The 18,506-nt window shown below is 47.8% G+C and overlaps 1 protein-coding gene across 6 annotated transcripts in view; it reads left to right on the top strand.

Moving 5' to 3' along the window:
* HIVEP3 (HIVEP zinc finger 3) overlaps positions 1-18,506 on the top strand; it is a 565,857-nt gene that overhangs the window by 453,703 nt on the left and 93,648 nt on the right. For 5 of the 6 annotated variants that reach the window (XM_070368261.1, XM_070368256.1, XM_070368258.1 and 2 more), the window contains one exon: positions 7,123-7,320. The exons of the other annotated variant lie outside the window; for it this stretch is intronic. The gene's annotated coding sequence lies outside the window, so the exon portion shown is untranslated. The remainder of the gene's footprint in view (positions 1-7,122; positions 7,321-18,506) is intronic. 6 annotated transcript variants of the gene reach the window in all.

Below are 18,506 nucleotides of genomic sequence, written 5' to 3'. Positions count from 1 at the left end.
TCATCCCGCAGGTCCTCTGTAGCATTAACAGCTACACAGATATGCATGTGTCTATGATGCTGCTTTCCCCCTTTTTGCACACCACCCCATTGGTGCAGTCATAAAGAAACTGCCTAACGATGCAGGAGACACAGGAGATGCAGATTCAGTCCCTGGGTAGGGAAGATCCCCTGGAGTGGGAAACGGCAACCAGCTCCAGTATTCCCATCTGGAAAATTCAATGGACAAAGGAGCCTGGCGAACCACAGTCCATGGGGTCGCAAAGAGTCGGACACGGCTGAGCACGCACACACACGCGCATTGAGGGAAAGTGTGTGTAGCAGCTAAGTGTGCAGGCTCTGGACGGAGACAGGAACCAAGGTTCACCACCTGTCAGGTCTCTTTTGCTCACTACGTCTCATGTGGAAAGTGGGGCCAGCAACAGTGCCTCCCATCCAGCAGGCTGTGACAAGTAAGGGAGGTCACCCCATACTCAACACATAAAGTCACGATGAATTTCTGTCATCAGTCAGAGCAGGTATTTATTTTTAATTAAGAAAAAATATTGCCCCATTATTATACCATTGGGTGGGTTTACCATCATTTACTTATTAGACCAATTCCTTGTGATGGGTATTAAGGTCGTTTCCATGTTCACCGATAAAAATGGTGCTGCCGGCATCATGTGTGCATCTGTGTAAGCTGATTTGTGTGAATTTGTGTGCGTGCACTTGTGAAGCTGCTGGATCAACATAAACTGTGACCACTGCTTTTCTCCAACACTGGATGGGAGCAGTCATTTTCCTCTTTGCCAGTCAAATGGGCAAAAGGTGATACTGACTTTTAATGTATATCTTTTGATTATTAATGAGGCCAAGCATCTTTGCATATATTTATTACACATTTTAATTTCTTGAATAACGATCTGTTTATTTCCTCTCTCCATTTCACTAGCTGTTCGTCTTGTTGTTTTATGGGTGCTTTTTCCATATTATAGATATTGACCCTGTTTTATGTATGTTGCAGACATTTGTCTGTCATTTACTTGGTAACCGTCAGCAGGGTCTTCTGTTATATGTAGTGCTTAATATTTTTGTGTGTAGTCAATTTTGTTAATCTCTTCCTATAAGAGGACTGAGATCTGCTTCAGGCTTTGAATGTTATTCTCCAACACTAAATTATACAAATATTCTAATAGTTTTGGTGTTTTCGTGGATTTGCTTGTATGTTTTGTTTTTATCTTTAATTCTGTTGTAAGTGTGGTGCGTGTACTCTATTTAAAGTAGAATTCTCCATCCTCCCTCACTCTGTACCCCACTTTATTATCACACCTTTTATTTTGCCTATGTTTCTTTCCTGCTCATCTCCCCTGGCCAGACCCTCAGCTCCTCCAAAGGCAGAGACCTTTACTGGTTTGTTCATTGCTGCATATGCAATGCCAGAATAATGCCCAACATATAGTAGGCACTAAGTAAATATTTGTCAAATGAATACACAACCAGCCAGTGGTCACCGTTATCTTATTTAAATACTCCCTTCTTTCTCACTAATTTGGAATTCCATCTTTGGTAGCCTTTCCTGTTTCTTCAATTGTTATTGGCCTTTCCAGATTTTCTCCCTCTTCTTCAGTTATACAATTTATAATTTTCTAAAAAGTCATCAGTTTTCAAATTCACTGACATCAAATTATGCATTTAAACTTAAAATAATTTCTCTTAAATTCCCTTAAATGTAAAGCCATATTAATATACGTGTTAATAGTGTCTTTCTTAGTGCTTATTTGTGATTTTACTGTTCTCTGCTCGTCAGATTAGCCTGCGGTTTCTCCGTGTTGTTTGTCTCAGAGAACCAATTTCTTTCATTGTGGTTGCTGTACTTTTCTCATTCATTCGTTTTTGCTTTCAACTTTGTTCATTTCTCCCTTCTAGATTATTTTGCTTTATTATTTTTCAGCTTCTTGGATTAGATGCTTGATTCATTTAGTTTCAGTCTTCCTTCTTTTATTGTGAAAGTATTTCAGGTCTAAATGCAGCTTTGGCTACATTCCACAGGTTTTTTAAGTAGGATTCTCAGTCTTGTATGTTTATACATGTTCTGCACTTTCAGTTTTGCTGTCCTCTTTGACTCAGATTTAGTTAGCAAAGCATCTTAAAGTTGTCCTGTGTGATTTACTTTATTATTTGCTACTTGTTAGTTTCTAATTCTATGGTATTGAAAACTGACTTTGTGATATCTATGCTGGAATTTGAGACTTTCTTGTAGTCTAGTACAAGAGCGTTTAAGAAAAAGGTGTTTGGTTTCTTGAGTATATATGAAGCTAAGCTTACTATCTGCAGATCCTCTGTGTTTTTCTTATATAAGGTTACTTGTACCATCAAATCTTGAGTCATGAACTTGTTTTGTTTCTTTTGCCTTCTCTTTGTAGTGCTAAGAATGTGTTATTTCATACACTTTATGGTTATGTTGTTCAGGATGAAGGTAAAGGTTTGTGATTTTTGTTTCTTCTTAGAGAAAGACTCATTAGCAATATAAAATGCCCCATTTTATTCTAACATATTTGTATTTTGTCAGATATTAATACTGACTTGCCTGCATTCTTTTTGTTACTATTTTGCCTATTGATGTCTTTTTGCTGTTTCTTTGATTTCAACCTTTATTAATTTGTATAAATAGCATATGGCCAGATATTTTTTCCCCTACATAATCTCTTGTCTTAAAGTAATTTAATTTGTTTACATTCTTGTATTTATGATGTTTCGTCTTACTCTATATCTTTTGTTTATTATACTTTTCCTTTCTTGTTTTCTTTTCCCTTTACCAACTCTTGCTGGATTAATTGAATTTATCCCCCCTCCCCCACAGTGGGATGGGGAACACATATATACCTGTGGCGGATTCATTTTGATATTTGGCAAAACTAATACAATTATGTAAAGTTTAAAAATAAAATAAAATTAGAAAAAAAAATTTAAAAAAAAAAAAAAAAAAGGCCTGTATCTTATCTTCCTTCTAGAAATGGTTACCCTTAAATAAAAAACTAAAACCCGTGTTTCTATGTCAATGTCAAGAATTAAACATTATCTAATTTCCAATAAGATGAGACCAATATTACCCACATTTGTTTAGATTCGACTGTACATTTTTCTACTCTCACTGTTCATCATTGTTTCCTGCATATCCTGCCTTGACCTTTCTTGAATTACTTATTCTGATACAGTTTTTATTTTGTTGGAGTAATTCCTTGAGTAATTTTTTTTTAAAGAAAAGATAAGTGGGTGGCATTCTATTTTTAGTGCTTCTCTGTTTGGCTTTGAGACTCGGCTGAGTAACAGTTCTCAGGGTTTTAACTGTTTCCCCTCGATCTCTGTAGTCTTGGCTCTGTTGCCCTCTAGCAATTAATGATGTAGATGTCAAGCCCAAAGTCAATTTGATTCTCAAAATTTGTATAGACGCTGTCAGAGAGGAAGCTGAGTTCATCACTCACTGGGTAAGGGGAAACTTCTCTTCTATAGCATCTTGGCATGTCTGGAGGAAGGAGGCAAGATCTGGATTTTGTTGACCGTTGGAAGTCCCTTAAAAAGGTATGTCAATGTAGAGCTTGACTAGGATCATGTAAGGAATACACTACAGCAGTCCCAGACCTGTGGAAACAGTGATGAGGAATGTTGAGATGAGGCAAGAGAATCAGAGAAGAGCTGATGGAGCCTTCAGCACATTTCTGTAATGAATAGTCAATCCATCTGCCAGGGCTGGAGTCTCGTGGAAGTGAATCATGCTCACGAAGGCAGTAAGGTGTCTGGGCTGGTGGCTTCTGTCCCCTGCCCTGTGCCCCAACTGTGGTGTTTCTGGCAACTGGAAGCATTCACTCATTATCTGTGGCTCTCAGGAATCCCATCCTTCCCGCCCTGCCCTGCCTCCGTGCCAGTTTCCTGGGTGTTCGGCAGGTGGGCCTTCCCTTGTCCATGTTGGGTGAGACTGACTGAGCTCTGATTAGATTCTCTGTCCTTCCTACTCATCTGCTTTTCCTCAGACTTGCTGGCCAGCGGATGCTGCAATGGATCTTTTCTTTCTTGTACATGTCTCTCTTCATTTCAGTGGTGTTTGGGGGAGAGGAGGGAGATGGATGAGCCCGGTTTGCCATATAGAACCTCAGGTGTGTGTAACATTCCTGGTGACCCTGATGCAGGTGCGTCCACCTGGCTCTCCCACCGGCCACCAGAGGCCAAAGTGGCATTGAGGCGATGCTGAATGAGAGTGAGGAGAGCTCTGGCTCAGTCCTCCCACCTCACCCCATCTTCTCCTCCAGCCACACCCTTGGGCCTGACCGCATTACCTCACTGACTAAAACGGTTCAGTGACCTCACTCCCCTACAAGATCAAGGCCAGACTACCACATATATCAGGGTCTTTCCCTCCCAACTCTCCCCTCATGAGTTACCACTGCCCCTCACCTCTAACCAGAGGGACAGAGTGCAATTTCTTGAACGTTCGGTCAGTTTGGGGGCGCGCCCGTTGTTTGAAACGCCCCTCTCTCACACATTCGACACCATCGGAACTGACTGCTCCTTCCTTTACACCTTTACCGCGCAGCTTAGAACCAGGGATGCTATAAGGCATTCCTTTGACTTCTTGCCCCTCCCACGTCCTTACCCCCAGCTGTGATCCCCTTGAAGGGAGGGACTGAATCTTTGCTGTCTTTAATCTCCAGGATCTGCTACCCAGCCTGGCCCCAAGTAGGCACTGAATGCACATCAGTTAAATGAATGAACAGCCAAATTAGGGTCTAAAGAGAATTGTTCTATGCTGACTGTGTGTGACACACCATGCCAGCTCTAGGGGTAGGGGGATGAGTCAGATGGCCTGCCTCAGCTGTGTGTGTGTGTTTGCACGCACATGCATGCTCAGTTGCTCAGTACTGTCCAACTCTGTGACTCCATGGACTATAGTCTGCCAAGCTCCTCTGTCCATGGGATTTTTCAGGCAAGAATACTGGAGTGGGTTGGCATGCCGCCCTCCAGGGGGTCTTCCCGACCCAGGGATTGAACCGACATCTCTTGTGACTCCTGCATTGGTAGGCAGGTTCTTTACCACTGTGCTGCCTGGGAAGCCCTACCAAGGCTTTTTAAGACTCCTGGAATCTGTGGGCATAGAGGGTGCTGTTACATATTCCGAGAGGCCAGCAAATGTGCTGTGGGTATTCTGGGGAGGCAGGGCTTGAGTCCAGCCTGGGGTGAGCTGGCTGAGCTTTCTCAGAAAGGTGGGGAGGATTTGGCCAGAGAGACACGGGTATGGGGAGGGGAGTAAATGTGAACTGGACAAGGTTCAGAGGTGGGAGAGCCTGGACTGTGTTTATAGGATAACATGTTCTGAGACCTTGGTGTTTTTAAACTGGGAGGGGTAGAGCTAGCTCTTTTTATTAATAATTTGAGATCTATTGGAGGGCGTGAGATTGGATCCGGGGATGGTAGAAAAATGTGAAGTCGTGAAAAGTTTAGATGACTTGGACAACAGAATCAGGGAAGACTAGACAGGAGCCACAGCACAAGTTCCGTTACTCTGCTATGTGGTGGTGTGATGCTGCACCGGAGCGTGGGATGGGGCTGGCTGGATTGAGAGCAGTGGTAAAGCAGGGAGGGGACAGCAGAGGGGCTTAGCTGTGCCTTCATAGGAATCAGCAGTAGGATGTAGTTGCCAAAACATGAACTATCCCAAAGCTGTGTCAATAAAAACATGGTGCCCGAAAGAAGGAAGATGGCAGTGCCCCAGACCTGCATGCAGGTTACCTTAGACCTAGATTACTAGAGTAATGAAATAGTATCCATAGTATAACATGGACTGAGCCACGCACCAGGTATTGGTCCAGACCTTCTAGGTGTATGGAATCATTCATCTCCTGGGAGGTACTTGTCATTCTTAGCCCCTCTTATCAGGCACAGCAAGGCTCAGCAACTTTGCAAAGCAGAAGTAATGAGGAGAAGGCCTTAAGTAGAACCCAGGTATCCTGGCCCTAGGAGCCAGGATACCCGTTCTCAGTTGCCAGTCCACATTGCCTCCAGCAGACACACCAGAGTATAGAGTGGTGACTCTAGATTCAACTAGAATGCCTAGGCTTTCTAGATCTTGAAACACGTTCCTCTGCATGTTCTTGTTTGATTCTTAAATCAGCCTGGTAAGCTGGTTATTAAAAACTGATGCAGTAAACGTTGCCTTCCTTGGCCCTCAATGCTCTGTTTTGTTTGGTGATTTGGGGAGTACAATGAGCTCTTATGTCTATTATTGTGTTTAATTCTCACCCAGGCCCCACTATGAGTCACTTTTGCAGGTTGTCTTGGTTTTCTCTTGCTGTGTAACAAATCACCTCCAACCCGGTGGCCAAAAACAAGCCTCCTTTGTAAGCTCGAAGTCCTATAGTTCTGAAGTCTGGCACAGAGTGGCTGGGTTCTCTGCACAGGGCTGCAATCAGGGTATTTGTAGCCTGAGTTCTCATCTGGAGGCTCAGAGGGAAATTTCACTTTTCCAGACTCATTCACTTGTTTGAATCCATGTCCTAGGGAGTTGCGGGGGTTCAGCAGGGGGTTGCTCTCAGCTCCAAGAGGCTTCCCTCAGGTCCTTACCAGATGGCCTCCTCCATCTGCAAGTCAGCAAATGCATGGCGAATCCCTTCCCTGATTCTGAGCCCTATGACTTCCTCTTTTGTGACCAAAAAGAGACAACTCTGCTTTTAAAGAATTTTCTCAATTAGGTCAAGCCCACGGAATAATCTCCCTATTTTAAGGTCAAGTGTGCCTATAACAGAACCTAATTGTAAGAGTAAGATCCATCATATTCACAGTACTGAGGATCATGCAGGATGTGTTCCCCAGGGAGATGGGAAACCTAAGCACCGTCTTAGAATTCTGCCTGCTTGCTGATGAGGAAATAGAGGCTCAGAGAAGTTCGGTGTCTGATACAAGGTAGAATATGGTAGGCACCAGGGCCACCACCATCTCCCCAGGCCACTTGGGAATCTGTCCCTGCCCCAAGACAAGCAGGCTGGGAGGAGCCGGGGGCCTGGGCCCTCTGGGATCAGGCGGACAGTGTTCTGTGTGTAAAGAAGTTGACCAGGCAAACTCTTTGATCATGTTTCTTGACCATCCCCTGCAGGATTCGAAGCACGAACCCGGCAGCCTCCAACTAGTTCATGGAGGAGCCTCGAGAGATACTGGCCAGGCGAGCTCTCCCTTGCAAAGGGAAGAACAGAGTGTGAGAGGAGGCAGCTGCCACAGGAGTGGACATGAACGCTGGTTTTCAAAGAGAACAGCGTTTTAGTTTTGGTCATCGCAAGTGGTGCCTTCAACACAGGTAGGAAATGGGCAGTCCTCAAATACGCGGCCTTTCTTGCCTGAGCTTGCTAGAGTCCTTCCTCTTTATAGTGGATGATGGTGATGATGGTGGTGATGATGATGGGGTTGAGGGTTGATGGTGACGCCTCCCTTGAGCCTCCGTGAAAGCTGGACCTCCTCGGGACTTCTGTGGTCAGGAGTACAGCAGAGACCTTGAAAATCAACACTCTTTTGCTCCACACACTGTCTCCCCTCAGATGCAGTTCTGTCTCTCCAGCCCCTCAGATTCCAGTCTGTCCTCGGCAACAACTCCTCTTAAGGGCCCACAATCTCCCTACGCATGCACCTCACTGTATCTCTTGCTGCCGGAGCTCCACTCACTTCTCTGTGCCCCCCGCCCCCCGATGGCTCTTGCCTAAAAAACCCCCTGCCTAGTCAGAGGATCACAACAGAGCAGCATCTTTCAGGGTCCTCCTGGATGTGAAGAAATGAAAGGATATTGGGTTCTCGGTTTGGCCTGCATATGAGAATCACGTGGAGTTTTTAAAAATTCCAATGGCAGGGCCCCACCGTCAGGGAGACTGACTAAATGGGCCTGGGAAAGGCCCCAGCATGGCTAGGCGCGCGCTCTCTCTATATCTATATCTATATCCATTTAATTCATTTTTAGCTCTTCAGGTATGAGTTGTGATTTCAGGTTATAAGTTCACGCTGTGGTTCAGTTTAGGTGTGTAGTGTTAGAAGCTCTTTAGGTCAGGAATATAAATCTCTGGATGTTTTGTCTGGCCGTGGAGTACATCAGAATCATCCAGGGAGGAGAGGGAGGGAGGGAGTGCCTGGGTTTAAAAAAAAAAAAGGAAGAAAATAGATTTCTTGGCCCACCCAGACATGCTCTCTGCATCAGGCTCTTGGGGGCTGGGGACACAGGGATCTGTATTTTTATGTTGGTCTAGCCAAGGTCTGGGTGCTTGGGGTCTCTCTCTGGGGCCCCTGGAGATGCCTGTCCTGTGTTTGGGTCTGTGGGCTCAGCTGTGAGTCCCAGCCGGTGCTTCCCAGCCTGATGTGCCATGAGCGGTGCTCTTTCTCTTCCTCTAATCAAAAGTTTTCCCACGTACAGAGAGGAGGATAGGGCCTCTGGAAACCCTCAGAAACAGCTGCCTGAACTGTGGGGGGCCTGGGCCTGGGCCTCTGCACACAGCTCAGCAGTGCCACGTGGACCTCCTAGACCCAGGCTATGATCAGGGTTCTCCAGCAGAGATGGAGGAATCATCCCCCGGATTCTAAGGAAGGGTGCCCTGGCATGTGAGCCTCAGTTTGAGGGCATATGTAAATGTGGAACTTAATAGTGGAAACTCTGGATCTTCCCAAGTGCAAATCACAGCTTCAGCATTTACTGGTTTGGGAGGCAGGTTGCTTAGTTTCTGCCTCATGTTTCTTGCTTGGAAAATAGGAGAGTCGTGGCCCTTGCTGCACAGGGCTGCTGGGGAGGTACCGGTGAGGCCCTGGGATGTTGCCAGACACCTAGCCAGGGCTCCCCAAGATGGGGAGCCCTCCAGCTCATGCAAGCAGGTTGGCTCCACTCCACCCTCCTCACTGTAGACCTGTGTGTATCAGCCAGGCTGTGCTTCCTAGTCCCAATGCCTGAGTTCCTCAGAGAGAGTCAGGGTGAAATTAAGGGCCGATGCTGCACACAGGGCCTGGGCACATTGCAGACAAGATTCAGTCCTGCAGAAACCCCAGCGAGGCTGGTTCTATTGCGTCTTTTGTAGAGAAAAGGAAACTGAGCACAGAGAGGTCCAGTAATTTAGACAGTCACACATCTAGCAAGGAGCAGAGCCTCTGGCTACAAAAGATACAGTGCTTTCTTCTCCACTAACATGCTTCCTGAAGAATGGCAGTAACAGCTTCAAGGCTGACTCCTGCCCCAGGGATATCTGTGTTTTAATAGAAATCAGTAGGACCATAATACATACGAATGAGTCCCCCTTCCTCGGCATCCTGGGACACCTCATGGTACCTTGATTTAGCATTTGTCTCCTTTCATATCCATCGCGGTTAGCTGTACATGGTCTGCTCCACTGGCAGTCTCAGGGCAGGGTCTGGATTTAGGCAGCTTGGTGTACAGTAGACATCTGAACTAAGCTGGAAATAGAAACTCCTGAGGGTTGCAGGCAGAGATATGGGGACACTATCGTGGGAAATGCAGATGGAGAATCCTCCCCAGACCCGGCACTAGCCCTCTCCTTCTTTACTCTCACACTCTCTTTTTCTGTCCACGGAGTCCCTGCCAGCTGCATGGAAGAATCTTTAGGAGATGGGACTGACCCAGAGGGAAACGAGCTATCAGTTCCAGCGAGAGATCTCGTCCCCACCCCTTCCCGTGCTCCCTCTGGGGAATACAAGCATATGTGACTCTGCTGACTCAGTGCTTCTGGAGTGTCCAGGCACACAGGGCCCACTGCTGGCACAGCTTCCCCCAGCCACCAGCGGGGAAGCTAGAATACCTGGCATCTGAGTGAGGTGGAGGGCTCAGGCCCAGGCTGGCAGGGGTGCCAGGCAGGAGCCAACCATGTGCCAGCCTTCAGTGACCTTGCAGAATCCCTCGTGCCGGCGGTGTGGGTGGGGGCGGGGGGCGGGGGCCGGGGGGCATGGGGGGTGGTAATTAGCATTATTTGAGGCTTGGAAATGAATATGTTACGTTACATATTTGTGGAGTCGTGGCCCCTCACATTTAGTATAGTCCTGGACTGGGGCTCTCTCCAGAATAAATGTGATTTCTGAATGAGTGATTAGAGGGTGAATCTAATTTGGAAATGGGTATGAAAGCATTTTCTCAGCAGCAAAGCTTTCTGCTAGTAGTTTTCAAGCTTTTGGAGTTTAAGAAACCATTTAAAAAGTCAAATCCTGCACGGAATGCCAAGTTAAAGTGGTAGTTTATTAACACCCATTTATTTTCTAAGTTCAAAATTTTAACATCTATTTATTATGAGCATCCATTAACAGAGCAATGATTCAGCTTTGATGCATAAAAGCATTAGAAGCTCAGGGTCTAGATCAGGAATCAGCAAACTACAGCCTATGGACCTAACCCAGGCTGCTGCCTGATTTGCGTAAATGAAATCTTTTTGGAACACCGCCATGCCATTCGTTTAAACATTATTTATGGCGACTTTCCCACTCTAATGGCAGAGTTGAAGAGTTGTGACAAAGACTGTCTGTCCCACAAAGCCAAAAATATTTACTCTTTGGCCCTCTATAGAAGAAGTTTTCTGGTGCCTGTTCTAGATGGTCGTTGAATCGGTATATCAGCTGTAACATCCAGGATCACTTTGTCTTTTTTTGTTTTGTTTGGCTTGGTTGCATGGTATTAAGAAAGTTCTAAATCATGTCACTAAAACGATGTGAATTGGTAACAGATTTGTCACAGCCGACCGTGCAGCCCAGGATGGGCCTTTAGTTTAATGTTATGTGGACATTTGGGGAGGAGGAGAAGGGAATTCTGGTTTGTATCACTAACAGTATCAAACATTTGCTTGAATTCCTTCTTCTTACAACACTCAGGAAGCATACAGTCATTTGTGACATCTTCATGGTAATCCATGTAATCCATTCTCATATCACTGAAAGCTTTAGCATGTACTGGTTTGTGTGGTTTTACAGAGGTGTGTATCGTCCTGAATTTCAAAAACAACAACATAAAGATGCCCAGTAAAGAGCTCCAATCTTTCTGGTTGAAGACACATTTCAATCCTGAAGTTCCAGATCCACCAAGATCTGCACAAACCACATTCAGCTGGCCACACCCATTGTTAAGAGTGCCATTGAACACCTTTGGATGTGCAGGTCCGTTTTCCCTAACAGTTTTAACAGGATTCAAACTACATTGTCACCTGACATTTGAAGAACCTCTGAAACACCTCTGCAGAACACGATTTGAAAACCGGTCCTTTGGCAAATATTGGTGGTTCTCTTTTCTGTGCTGAAGGACAGAGGATGCAGCCAAGGATGCTGAGGGTTGGGGCTGGGAGGCTGAGCAGGAAGTAGTGAAAGTTGGCTAAGGACAGAAGCGAGGTGATGCTGTCAATGGTGGAGAGGCTCAGGGGGCAGGGGAGGGGCATTGGTAATGGAAAAAGTGCTTGGGAAACACAGAGAAGTCCAGGAGCCCCTGCTGAAGCTGGGAGGTGTCTCCTAACAATTGATGACCTAAACACAGTTCTCCAGGGCTGCTCTGAAAGCTTCCAGCCGTAGGCTTGGAAAGAAAGGTCCAGAAGATTAAAATATGCTCCAAGAAATGGTAGGGGAGGATGTGGAAGGCACATACAAATCGCTTCTAATCATCATGCTGAGGACCTTTGAGGCCAGTCAGCAGATCAAGACACGGGAAGGGAGCAAGGGAGATGAAGAGGGGTGGCAGAGGGGTCCTCTGGGTCAGCTCACTAAATCAGTTTATGCAGGAGGCAGACACGTGAGCATGGGCGATACTTGCCAGTGACCTGAATGGGGACAGATGTCAAGGCCCCAAGGAGGGGGTGACTGGGGCTGGACAGTGACTTTGAGCATTCGAGGCAAAGCCCACACAGCCAGGAATAAAACCCAGGAGTCCCAGCTCCCAGGCCCCCTGCTTTCCCTGGGTGGGTGCAGAGAAGGGAGGGGCAGGCTGGTGGCTTTGGGAGGCTGTGGGCTGGAGAAGGCCTCTCACAGATAAAAAAGCATGAGTTCTTTCTGAGGTTTTGCTGCTCACCCCATAGAAAAAGAACATTTTTAGATTTTAAAAGGATGACCTCATTTTTTTTCTTATTTACATAGCCCTGTTTGTTTATATAGCCCTTTAAAAATAGCCAGCGTGTGCTAAGCTTAGTGCTCTCTCCCACCACCAGCGGCAGAGCCACTGTGTGGGGAGAAACACCTTTTCATCTAAGAGAGGGGCAGCCTTGTTTCCGAGGACAGATGGGAGCAAAACGGGACAGGTAGGAAGTTTCGTGGTTTTTCGTGTCGCTCTTCCAAAATAGCCACACGCCTGCCTCCCACTTCCTGCCTGACTCGACTCAGATCGATTTTCTCCTGCCGAGGACTTGTGTTCCGTGAATTCTCAGCTAAGCTTGAAGGGATCCGTCAACAAGCAAATAGGCTTGAGCCCAGAGACCTTGAGCTTGGCATTTTGCATCCCAACTCTGCTTCTTCCCAGCTGTGTGACTTTGGGCAAGCTGCTTCACCTCTCTGTGCCCCATCCGTGAGATGGGGATACCTGCAGTGGCTGTGCAGATTAAGTGAGGGAGTACATGTAAAAGGCTTAACCTGAGGCGGGCACACAGCAACTCTTAATAACCCTCCTAATCAACAACAGCAATTGTGATAGCCATCTCCTCACCTGGACAGTTCGTTACAGCAGTCTCCCAGCTGTCTTCACTTCCTGTTGGCTTGTCTGCTCCAGCCCATCCCTGTGCTGGCCCAGAGTAATAAAAAGATGAAGCACCAATCTGACCATGCTGTCTCTTGCTTAAAATCCACCCACAGTTTTCAACCACTATGGCCTGGATCCGCAGAACTTTCTCAAAATGGCCAGATGTAAATCTTTTAAGCTTGGCCACCCGTACAGCCTTTTGCAGCTACTCATCTTCACCATTGTAACATGTAAGCAGCCATGAACAATGTGTAGAAGAATGGGCATGCCTGAATTCCAGTAAAACTTCACGGACAAAAACAGGCAGCAGGCTGGATTTGCCAACCCCTGACCTACAGGACGAGTCTAACTCCTTAGCTCAGCATTCCCAGCCCAGCGGTTCCTGTCTTCTCCATCCCTCTTACTCCTCCTCCCCGGCTCTGGTGGAACTCCTCATGCTTGACTCCTTGCACATTCTTTCTGGACTTTCCTCCTCTGCCTCCAGTGTGACCCTCCCCCATGGCATTAGGAATCTTTGCTCTGGGAGTCTGTGGTCCCCTGTCTTCACGTCTACTCTGTTTTCACTGTTAGAGAGGGCATCCCCAGGCAGGGACTCTGCCTTCCTCCTTCCTATGACACTGCAGTGAAGCTTCGGTCTTTGTAGAGGCTCAATAAGCATTTGTGTTTGAACACAAATATCTGTGAGACAGATGGGCACCCTCGGGGAGCTTACGGGATGGTTAGGAAGCTAGAATGTGAGCTGGTGAAAAGCCAGCCAGGGTACTGATTACAAATCAGAGGAAGGAGAAGGCATTTGAGTTGGACCTTACAGTGTAGACAAAAGACTATCAAAGATAGGGAGGTCAGGAAGGCTTTCTGTGCTGGGGAAATGGCAGGAGAAGATCAGACTCAGTTTTGGGTTCAGGGTGATGAATGGACAGACCAGTAGGGTGAGGGTCTGATCAGGGGCTGGGGTGGGTCGTGAGGGAGTTTGGACTTTCTCCTGTGAGCCAGAATTTCCCTAAGTGTGATCCACAGCTCTCTCTCTACTCGAACAGAATTTCCTCGGCTGTTACTTTAAAATGCAGCTTCGGGGATTCTGTCTCAGACTGGAAGCTAGGAGCTGCAGAGGGGTTGAGGCCATGGTCTATAAGAGGCTGCAACATGTTCGGGGGTGATGGTCATAAACTGATGATCTTCTCATGGACATCACCTGCAGGTATCACCGCCAGGCTTAGGAGAGGCCAGGTAGGAATTTTTATCTTCTCCCAAAGCAGAGGAGGACATCCAAGCTCAGAAACAGCAAAGAACTTGCCCGAGGTCACACCACAAATTACTTGCAGATTTGGGCCTGACTAGTTTTGGAACATGGCCTGGGGTGGTCCTAGAGGTTTCACAGAGGGAGGAGGACTCATGGGGACTGTCCCCAGTGACAAGTCAGCGAGAAAGTGAAAGTGTTAGTCACTCAGTTGTGCGCCCCTCTATGTGAGCCCGTGGACCAGGCAGGCTCCTCTGTCCATGAAATTCTCCAGGCAAGAATACTGAAGTAGATACCATTCCCTTCTCTAGAGGATCTTCCCAACCCAGGGATTGAACCTGAGTCTCCTGCATGGGAGGCAAATCCTTTACTGTCTGAGCCACCAGGGAAGCCCCCAGATGTTGAACAAATGAGGGAATGGGTGGGGCAGGTGGACGGATGGACAATATGGGGGCAGAGGAGAATGGAATTCTGAGGTAGTTCTGATGTTGCAAGCCTGGAGGTTTAGGAGAATGGTAATACCAGAGGCAGAGGAGGAGAAAAGATGAGTTTGGTGCTAAGCATATTGAGTTTGAGAGGCCAGCGGGATGCCAATCCAAGATGCTGGCCGCTGGAAATGTAGGGTTGGGGAGTTCCAGGGAACAGGGCTGGTGTTCTACGCAGCTGTGGAAGCTGCTGATGGGATAAGGTGAGAAATGCCAAGAGAGACAAGTAGGGGATTAAGGACCAAAGCTTGAGGACTGAGCACAGGCATCCAGGAAGAAAAGGCTCGGATGAAAGACTCAGAGAAGTGCTCAGAGGGCCAGGAGCAGAGTCAGGATGGGCCAGGGCAGACAAAGAAAAGAGATTTCAACAGTCAGTCACCTGGGTAGCTCAGCTTGGGCCCCTCTTTAGAATAAAACCAGCCAACCTCAGAGAAACTGTGCCATAGGTAAATAAAAATGTCAATCCAAATGAAACCCAAATCACGAGTTTCTGTTTGCTTGGGATTTGTGCTCCTGGCCAGCGGAGCTGCAGGTATGGGAGAGCGAGTGAATCCTGGGCCCGCCTGTCCCACCTGTCAGGACAAGCCCTGCCCTTTGGGCTCTGCCGGTTCTGGTTGGCATGCTTTCTGGGGATCCCTTTGTTGCTCGGAGCCTTCACCTTCCTCTCCTATGCCTAACTGTTCCCCTTCCCTTCCACTTCCCTCTTTATTCATTCGACAGATATTTCTTTGGGGGAATAGAGCTCTGTGCAGAGGATCTTAGCTGAGGCCCCCAACCCCAGTAGGGGCTACCACTCACCCACTGGAGAGCTTCAAGAAACAGAAAGATTCCTGGGCTTGCAGATTCAAGTTGCCTCAAAGCAGGGAGGAGCCAGTCGTGCCTGGGCCCTCACACCCCCGTCTGGGCAGCCTCTGTGTGGCCGCCTCTGTGAATGAGCCATTCTGGGTCAGCTCTGCCTGGGCCGGGTTGGGGAAGCACTGAGGCCCGGGTGTCTGGGTGTTTCCCCCTTAAGTCCCTGTAAATATAGCATCTGGGCCGTCTCCCAGCTGGCCTTCCGGGAGGCTTCAGAGTCTCTGATTTCGCTGATCCTGCATGTGCCCCTAAACTCATCCCCTCCCCCAACTCCTAACACATGCACATACTCACACACACTATGCCACAAGGACACCAGGACCTCCATCACCAGTATCCACCCTAACAGGGGTATATCATCCTTAAAGCCCACCTTGCCTGGACAGAAGTTGCCACGTACTGTATTAAGAGTCACCAAGTCGTTAAGATACACAAAGAGTTGGACATGACTCTAGAGACTGAACAAGAACAACAGCAACAACCATTTAAGGTGACAACACACACAAATGCCTGCCTCTTGCAGGGGGAAGATAGACAAATATGTTGTCACCTTATCACACACTGTTTTATGAGATATTAGAGATACGAATCTATTATCTATAAAAGAAGTATAAAGATATTATCTTTTACTTATATAAAGTGTGTGGTGACAGTGACAAGATGGCATCAGGAAAGGAATCAGGTGGTCAGGATGGGCCTGCCTGAGAAGTGGCATCTGAGCAAAGACCTGGGCATGGACAGAGGAGCCTGGCAGGCTACAGTCCCTGGGATTCCAAAGGAGTTGGACATGACTTAGTGAGTAAACAACAAACTAGCAAAGGGGTGAGGGAGTGAGCCCTGGGGCATCCGGGCAAGAGTGTTCTGGGCAGAGGTGGGAACCTGCCAGGTGGGGACAGCAAGGAGGCCAGCGTGACTGGAGGGGTAGGGGTTGGGGAAGAGGAGGAGCAGAGGCTGGAGAGGTGATGGCAGAGGGTGAACGTGTGCAGGTAATTGAGAAGCTACTGGAGGTCCAAGCCCTGGAGTGGCCTGGTCTGCTGAATGTTCTAGAAAGGCCACCTGGCTACGCGTGAAGACCACACTGCAGGAAGCCAGGTTAGCATGGCAGGCTGGTGCTCTCATCAAGAGGTGATAGTGCAGCCAGGGTGGCAGCCTTGGGAAGTGGTTGGATTCTGCGTGCAGTCTGAAGGCAGAGCCGACGTGATCCACCAACAGATGGGAGGTGTAGTGTGAGAAAAGGAGATTGGGCAGGAGAGCCCTGCTGGTGCTCGAATTTGCTCACATTGCTCTCAGGCTTGTCAGCTTCTCTAAGCCTCAGTTTCCTCATCTGGAAAATGGGGCCATTGGATCGATGACTTCCAGGTCTTTTCTGGCTTGAAAACTCACCACTTCAGCTTAAGTCACTGGTGGCTAGGGATCTTAGCCAGGCTAAGTCACTGGTGGATCAGGGAAGGCTTTGAGAATGTGAGGTGGGACCTGGGCTTTAAAAGGGGGGCTTATACCAGACACAACTGACCGAGAAAGAGACAGGAGAGGGGAGTTCCGGGCAGAGGAAGTGGCTGGAACACAGACTAGTAAGCGTGGCCATGAGGCCAGAGAGTGGTGCTGGGGCCCAGGACCACGTGAGGAGGATTCCAGGGCTACAGGGATGGGCAAGCTATGCTCTCTGGAATAAACCAGCAGGTTCAGGGCCCGAGCATTTTCTGCAAACACTGAGGCCCTCAATTTTGAGCCTGTTCAGATGGATACACTCAGGCAGGAAGCAACAAGGCTTGGCTGCTGTCCGGGGAGAGTTCACCTCCTGGCCCGGCATTGCATAACCGCAGAGTCTGCTGAGTGCAAGGAGACTCTTCTGTGTGGCAGCCAGAGTGGCAAGCCTGGTGGCTCCGGGCTCTGGCACCGACCCGTAGCGGAACAAACAGCCTCCCTTCCCAGATAATGGCCCTCATTGAGCATTGTGTCTATGGCCAGCACCCAGCGCTGGGCAACTCAGCCTGGGTAAGTTTCCTCTCTTGGCTGCTTAGCAAAATATTTACACTACGCCTTTCTAGTAAGACGGTTCCTAGGAACCAGCAGGCAGACAAGCTAGAGAAAAGTGCCCCCCAGTGACCTTGCTCCTGACTCAGAGAGATGCTTTTGAAAACCCGGTGTGTGAACCTGGGTTGGTCATTGCCCTCCAGGGCTCTTTCATAAAATAAGGTATTGAGCTGAAAGATATGTGAAGTTCTATCTGGCTCCAATATTATTGGCATTTTCTCTAAGCAAAGAATAAGTCCGTTTTCTCATTGGGTGAGGGTAGAATTGGTCTGTCCTTTAATGTTTCACAAAGGGCCTCTTTCTCAGGAAGGCCTGTGTGTGAATTGGGGGAAACTGAGATAAGAACTCTGAACCCCCACTGACTTGGATCTCTCCTCCCGCACTGTTCGCACCAGCAAAAATGCTGCCCCTCTGTGTGTGTGTGTGTGTTTCAGTGGGGAGGAGGTCATTCTAGAGGATGCTGCACTTTAAGAGGTATCTGGACCAGCCATAGGGACAACCAACCATGTGATCAGAGGCTACTGCTCCTAAGTCGCGTCAGTCATGTCCGACTCTGTGCGACCCCATAGACGGCAGCCTACCAGGCTCCACCATCCCTGGGAGTCTCCAGGCAAGAACACTGGAGTGGGTTGCCATTTCCTTCTCCAATGCATGAGACTGAAAAGTGAAAGTGAAGTCACTCAGTCATGTCTGACTCAGCGACCCCATGGACTGCAGCCTACCAGGCTCCTCCATCCATGGGATTTTCCAGGCAAGAGTACTGGAGTGGGTTGCCATTGCCTTCTCCAGTGATCAGAGGGACACTTGGGAAAACTGGGAAAGAGGACTGTCATCAACCATCACAAGGGTCATCTTGGAAAAGAGGGGGTCAGAGGTATGAGGTGGGCAGAGAGCATTATATTAGCAGAGAGAAGGCACATTTGCTATAAGACTGCTGCTGCTAAGTCACTTCAGTCGTGTCCAACTCTCTGCGACCCCATGGACCATAGCCCACCAGGCTCCTCCATCCATGGGATTCTCCAGGCAAGAATACTGGAGTGGGTTGCCATTTAGTACTGATTTATTCATGTATTAATATTTAACAAATATATTTAATTTTTAAAAAATATTTCAAACAGCAACAAAGCACACAATAATAGGAAAAACAGCAGTAAACTCATCATTCCACTTAAAAAGACTTCAACAAACAAAGCAGA

This window comes from Bos mutus, chromosome 3 (genome assembly GCF_027580195.1).
Source record: "Bos mutus isolate GX-2022 chromosome 3, NWIPB_WYAK_1.1, whole genome shotgun sequence".
Lineage (NCBI taxonomy): Eukaryota > Metazoa > Chordata > Mammalia > Artiodactyla > Bovidae > Bos > Bos mutus.
This window is presented reverse-complemented; position numbering and strand designations above follow the sequence as displayed.